Genomic DNA, 7,186 nt, shown 5'->3' with positions numbered 1-7,186 from the left:
CAGTATTCCTTTGAGAGTGTTTATTGATTGTGCTGTTTTTACCAGCAAAAAAGTCTGAGGAACTCCAGTCTCTGCTGGAGCAGAAAAATGTTGTTCTGAACTGAGACCTAGCCCTCAGCTTAGAGATGGAAAGTGAGTGTCAGATGATATGCATGGAAATTCCAGATGTGTTGCCCCTTTTATAGAGTCTAATGCTGAATTTGTTCTTGAAGCCAGCTCTGGGGGAGCATCACTAGGAGGCCTGCTGGCACCTTCGAGGGACCAAGTTGGCTGGAGCAGCTAGCAGCCACTGCTGCCCACAAGGGTATAGGGAAGATACTTAGGGTGTAGGCTGGTCAGAGGCCATGCCCCCACTAAATCTGATTGCTTACCAACTTCTCAGAGGGAAAAAAAATCACTAATAATCAGGTACTGATTTTATTGGGAGATCTTGCAACAGTAATCGAGAGGTCTGCCTGTGGGCTAAAACAGCTCTTAGAAGGTTGCAAGTAAGAACTTGATACAAAGCACTAGTATAGTAGAAAAATCAGAATTCCAGACAGGAACTGTAGACTTGCATGTAAATGACATTGTCAGTTCTGTCCAGGAGGTCACAAGCTGGTGTTGCAAGTAACATAGAGGTAGAGGTAGCTTTGCTGGAACTGGAAGGCAAGGGCATGTCAGCTCCTGGCTCAGAGGCGGTTTTTTAAATCCATGCGAGTGTAGCAATCTTTGACCTTGATTTTAAGAGGTTCCTAAAGCCTGTTACTCAGCAAAAGGCCAACACACCAAAAGCAGATTAGTCAGTTGTTACGGCTTTTTTTTTTTTCCTTTCCTAAACAAGTTATACACATCTGGGTTTGGTCCCTTTGTTCTGGGAGCAGTAACGAATATTTGTCATATGAATATATTCTCTACAGACTTCAGAAACGTAGTCTGTATTTAAAAAAAAAACCCTTTTCATTTTGTCTCTGCAGACAGACAGGCTCTCCCAAATCAATTGGAGCAGAGAATATAAAGAAGCTAGAGAAACAAGTCTGCCTACTGGAACTTGAGAGATCATTTCTATATCCTTTTGCAAAATCAAAACTGAAAGCATAGGAACTTCAAAATGCTGAAGTGAATGTACTCATCTAGGAAAGTATACTGAAGTGTCTTCTAGGGGAAAAATGATTCATTTGACTTACAGTAGGAAAAGAAGATGATTTCCTTTGTTTAAGACTCCATGGAGAATTCCTTATTTGGAAACTGTGTGCAGTTCCCATATTTGGGAGAATCTGTTTGCTGTTTCCTAAGGGTGTGTTCCTAACTGTGAGAACAGCCTAGATTTTAAAGGCAGAGGACTTTCTTCCCACTAGGAATGCAGTCTACCAAGCTGCTTCAGCTGCTTCTCTGTCCAACTGAACATTTGTCTTTCGTTTGAATATTGAATTTGGTTATCTGTTTGGAGAATACAGATTGAATGACCATCTTGTTACTACGTCCTCTTTGGATCCTAAACTTAAAACAGGCAGATAGTAGTTTTAGCCATTTATCTGAAACAACAGGTGGTTTGATTAGGAAAATATAGGACATAGCAATAGATGAGAAATTATGCAGCTGGAATAAATTAAGTGTCTCCATGTAAAAGTCTGTATTTACCATGGCTCCAAGAGTGTTTTGCATTCATTCACTAAAGCAACAGCATAGGATTTTGTAGAATGGGGTTTTTATGCATGGCAGCAAACTAGAAAATGTCAAAGTGACTGGGAAAATTCCTTAGGATTTATGTTTTGAGTTAATGCTTAATCAGACTTTGCAAAAGCCAACGAATCTGATAGAGTGGTGAGATAGGAGTCAGGTCAGACATAAAATCGCTATTATAACATAAGTAATAACATTATAGCACCATAACTAGTAGCTTTGTTTTCAAAGTAGGCTGTAAAATGTGCTCTGGGTTGAAATATAGTGTACGTAATTAGATTTTCCTGCAAAACTTGTTTCTGGAGGGCTAATATTCCCAGCTGCTCTGGGCCAAAAAAAAAAGAAATTCAGAGAAAAGCTATAGAAAGCAAGTCAGAAGTCCATGCAGAAGGGAAAAAACTGTTTGCATTTTTCATGGTCTCATTAACCTGTAGGTACTTCTGACTTCTCCATTTCTGCAGTATAAGAGTGCAGCTGCATCTCACTGCTCACCAAAAAGTTGTTGGGGTCAAATATGAAACAATTGCTTGACTTTGCCTGAATCGCATTGAATATTTGCATGTTACTGTTTTGAGCAGTATATTTTCTCCTTGTGTGGCTGTGGCATTCCTTGGAGGGGATCTACATGCCCAAGAGTCAGGTGGTGGAACCTGGGCAGATGCTGTCATTTGGAAGTCATGAAAGTAAGTGCAAGTCATGCAGGATTTCTCTTGCTAGTACAGCAGTCATGGTCAGATGTCCTCTCCAGATCTAAAGAGCTTATGGGACAGAAGAACAGAAGTTAACAGGTCTTCATCCTGTTCTGGTACCATTTTACCTGCAAAAAGCAAGCTGTAGGCCTTATTTGCACATTCTACATGTCATCAGTAGCTGCATCTAAGAAAGACACAGTATGGAGGCTGTGCGTGGGCTGCACTTTCTGCATCCAGGCAAGTTTCTCCTAGCAAAATAAGGAGGCATTCCTGAAACAGCTGGGGGCCGTGCTGTACGGTCAGGCCCCCCCGAGGACTGAAGGGGAAGTTAGTCATCTACAATGGAGGAGTAGGAAGGAAAAGATGATAAACAAAAGAAAAAAAGTCACATGCATTTTTTTTTGTCTTCTAAATGCGAACTTTCTCCTGATGGAAGTAGTGCAGCAGCCAAGGATTTCAAAGGGAGGAGAGACATAAAATCATTATTGCAGGTGACCTTAGCTCTTGCTTCCCTCCTTTTCAGTGGAGTATTGCAACTTCTTTTTTTTCCTGTCTGCACATCAGATCAAGAAAACCAAAGAGTGTGTACTGCTGCAGAGAAATGTGAGAAATAAGCTACAGCCTCACGTTACCTGGAGCCCTGTGCTGCAGGCCCACCCCGTCATTTGGCAGCCAGGCAGAGTAGGGCTGGGCCCACCCATGCTAGGGGCACAGTTTTGCCATTATAACTCTGTAGTTAAAATATAAATATGTTTCCTAGATTCCTCCTTATGATAGCATGAAAATCTCTGAAACTTCGCAGTATCTTACTGATGCTTAATTAGTCTGCTGCTTACACTGGCAAGTCTCTTCATTACTAGTTCTTCCAATATTTCACGCTTTCTCCCAGATTTGGCCCTTTAAATCACTTTTGTGTTTTTGTTGGTTTTTAATGACAGCTATTATTTTCCTTCCGAAGAAATTGCATACATGACTTCAGTGCAAAAATCTCACAATGTAAATCAGTCTCATGGTTTTTATGAGCTTTTAGTTTTGGCAGTATTGATGATTTTTGGAGAGATCAGAGACTCTCAAGTCTTTAATATAGAAGTGTTAATTAGATTCTGCTGCAATTAAATCTAAATAAAGATTTGCTGTCTAAGCTATTTAGCTCTGTTAAGACTGTACAGCCATCAAATAAACCTGCTTTGTTGTTATACCCAAACAGCCCACATTGCAAAGATTCAAGAAAGCCTCTAGGACCATTGTTTCAGCTTTACACCTAAAAAAGAAAGCTAGACTTGTGCTGTTCATCCAGTTCTGATCAAATCAATGTGAGCCTGAGCAGACAGTACTTCTCACAAAACAAGGGCTGAATATTCATTTTCCAAATTTAACAGCACTTCAGACAGAAGTAATTTTTTAAATAGTTGTAATCTGTAGTGAGAAACGTGAAATGACGATTAAGGCTGGCTGAACCGTAAGAACAAACACACTGTCATAATGCTCCTCAAGCACTCCAGAAATAGCCCCCATTCAGTTATTTTCAGAGCGCATATTTGTGTGTGTGCTCTATTAGGTCTACTCATTTGGTCAAAGATAGGAGTGTTAATTATTTGTTGATTTGGGCCAGTAATTCTGACATCTGCTTAACAGTTTCCTCAGTGTTCGAAAGATCGTCTTTACCCTAATGTACCATCTTGAGACTGAAATGTTACAAGCCAGCACTAACCCAAGGAACAAACATAAAGAAATAATATGACATTTCCTGACAAGTTTTGGTGAAGTTGGCTTAGGAGTTGCTGTGAGTATGAAAGGATTTAGAAGATGAGCACATTTACTTGTTACCAGCTGTCATTGTTTTATCCCTTGTCTTGCACCATCGCTGTTTTTTTCCCCATAAAACCATAAACTCTGTTGTTGGAGCTAAGATTATGCAGGAATTCCACCTTTTATTTTCTTTGCTATTGATAATTCTAATGGTTGCAAAGAAAAAGAAGAAATTGTATTCCATAAAAGATTGGAATTTAAAAAGAAAAAGCAATGCTTGAAGTTTTCATAGCTTCTAATTTAGAGAGGACTTACTATGACTGCTCAGTCATACTGACTTACTATGACTTACTATGACTTACCTGACTTACTATGACTGCTCAGTACTGCACACGGCTACACAGGCACTATGATGGCAGAGAAGCCACGGAAGGAAGTTTACTAGTAAATTTTACAACAGTTTGCAGTGTTTATATTCTCTATAAGCATTTTTCGTAGTAGCTGTCGCTAATTCTTAGATTAAAATAAAGTGGCTGGATAAACACATTCCCAGGATTTCAGTAGGAGGTTTGTTTGGCATTTTAAGTCACTTCTCTGAGAAGCACTCACCTGTGACAGATTACTATGACTACTAATTTATGTCTCAGCCTGTTTTACATTAGCTTGTCCATTCCTCACTCGAATAGCGATTTGTTTATTTAGTTTCTGGCAGATGTGCCAAGTTTGAGGATTAAAAAAAATGAAGAACTTCTCCCCCATGCCCCCCAGTCAGGTGCCCCCACACTATGGTTATTTATTTTGGGCAACATCATTGATAGGTTCTTTTATTTGCTTTCTGGTTTCTGAGCTTGAGGGTGGACCTGAGTCACATTTTCCAAGCGCTATGCAAGCTGTAGGGCTTATTTTATTTTTTCTTTAGAAAAGTTCTGTTCTGTTGCAAGCCCTCAATTCCTGCTTCTCAAATATTGAGAAGGGAAATCTATTATCAAATGAGCTGCAACAAAACCCTCAGAAGCTGGCACCTCCCTGTTGTGCATTACTTAAACAAGACGCAGAGTTCAGAAGTGGTATGTGGTGGTCTGTTTGTTGCAAGACAAGAACAGTAGGTATCCATATTAATTGTTGTATCAAAATACTGTGTTCTAGCCAGATGTAAGAAAATTGCAGTTAGTACATGATTCCAGTTATCACGTGGTCTTTGGAAAAAACAAGCCCGTACTGCTCTATGTCCAAGCCAACAATTCCTGAACAGTAATTTATAATGAGAGCAGGCCAAAAAGGCTACCAGCATCCAACCAAAACCCACCACTCATGCAGAACAAGACTTGCAGAAGATGAAGGTAGTTTTCTAATTCTAAATACTTACAGCTCCCACTTGTACTAAATCTCTGAAGTGTGACTCCACAGCTCACTGATACGTGGCCTTTTTCCTCTCGAGATGTATGTTCTCTGGTGGCTGCCCTCTGCTACACTGCACCCTCCTTCCCAACCAGTTTGACAAGGCAGTACAATCACCTCCAGTCCCTCCAGCCTGACTGGCCTCATTTATTCAGGAACTGTTACAGTTACTGCTCTTACAGTTCTGGCTACAAAGCTATTATTCTGTAAAGAATTTGAGAGTAAAAACTTTCATCCAAGCGTACACAGTGAATTTCCACTCCCTCAGATGAAATAGCCTAGTAGAATTCATTCCCTCCCTTTTCTTGAGGTGCGAATGGGAAAAATATATTGCAATCCATCGCATTCAGGAAAATTGCTGGAGGAGATAGAGATTTTCCCTCAGCCTGATCCCAATTACGTTCATTTTCTATTTTAAATACAATCTTGTGTGCTCATAACAGTTTCAATGCTTAGAGTGCTCTGCCATGGTCCTGAATAGAGCTTTGTCTCCCATCTCCCAACTCCATTTTGTGATACTGACAGTATCATATATTGGCCCAATTTTTATTTGGTGTCAGACACTGAGAGCCTAAACAAGAATGTGGAGCTCAAACTCAAGTGAAAGGAGTGAAGCCTACATTGTATTTGCCACCTGCACAACTAAAGCAGAAAAATATTACAGAAAGCTCTGTGCCATGCAGCTCTTAGACTACAGCTCCACTAGGCGTGTTTTAAGGCACACAATACAGGTGAAACTTCTGCAGGCACAGAACCCAAAGCGTTAAGCCATTACAAATCCCTTAGAAGAGAAAGTTTGGAGACGTAACTGTCATTGCTAAATCAGTTATTGTTTTCCATTTGCTACACTGATCTAATTCCACATAATTTCAGGTATCGTTTGTCCTCCTCCAGTATAAAGCCACAATAAAAAAAAAAACCCTGTATGGACTGGTCTGCACTTAACATGGTTATGCCATCGAGCTGTGGCATTAGGCATATGAGCCCGTATGCTTCTTGGCATTTAAAGCAGGACTGTCATTCCCCGTGCTTGAGGGAAGTAAATTGTGTCTGTGTCAGCATGCAGAAACATAAAAAACAGAAGTAAAATACTTACAAATAGCCTGGATTTGGCCAACCTTCTTGAGCCTCCCAGCCACAATACTAAAATTGTCGTACAAATCAATAGCCACAAGCAATGTACCATATTTAACTGCAATCAGGACAAGGAATGTGCTAGAAATGTCTCATGGGGGGGAGGCGATGGTGCTCAGGAGTCCCGTAAATTCATTGCAGGAGGAGCCAGGCTGGTGGTGTAGTTGGGTCTCAGTGCGATCCTGCAGTGTTAGCTAAAACCGGCGTGGCTGATTGTCCTGGTTTCAGCTGAGATAGAGTTAATTTTCTTTATAGTGGCTGGTGTGGGGCTATGTTTTGGGTTTGTGCTGAAAACAGTGTTGATAATACAGAGATGTTTTAGTTGTTGCTGCACCAGTCAAGGACTTTTCAGCTTCCCATGCTCTGCCAGGTGCAGAAGAAGCTGGGAGGGGACACAGCCAGGACAGCTGACCCCAACTGGCCAAAGGGCTATTCCATACCATATGACATCATGCTCAGTATATAAAGCTGGGGGAAGAAGAAGGAAGGGGGGACGTTTGGAGTGATGGCGTTTGTCTTCCCAAGTAACCATTACGCGTGATGGAGCCCTG

Source organism: Mycteria americana, chromosome 2 (assembly GCF_035582795.1).
Source record: "Mycteria americana isolate JAX WOST 10 ecotype Jacksonville Zoo and Gardens chromosome 2, USCA_MyAme_1.0, whole genome shotgun sequence".
NCBI classification, from domain to species: Eukaryota; Metazoa; Chordata; class Aves; order Ciconiiformes; family Ciconiidae; genus Mycteria; species Mycteria americana.
This window is presented reverse-complemented; position numbering follows the sequence as displayed.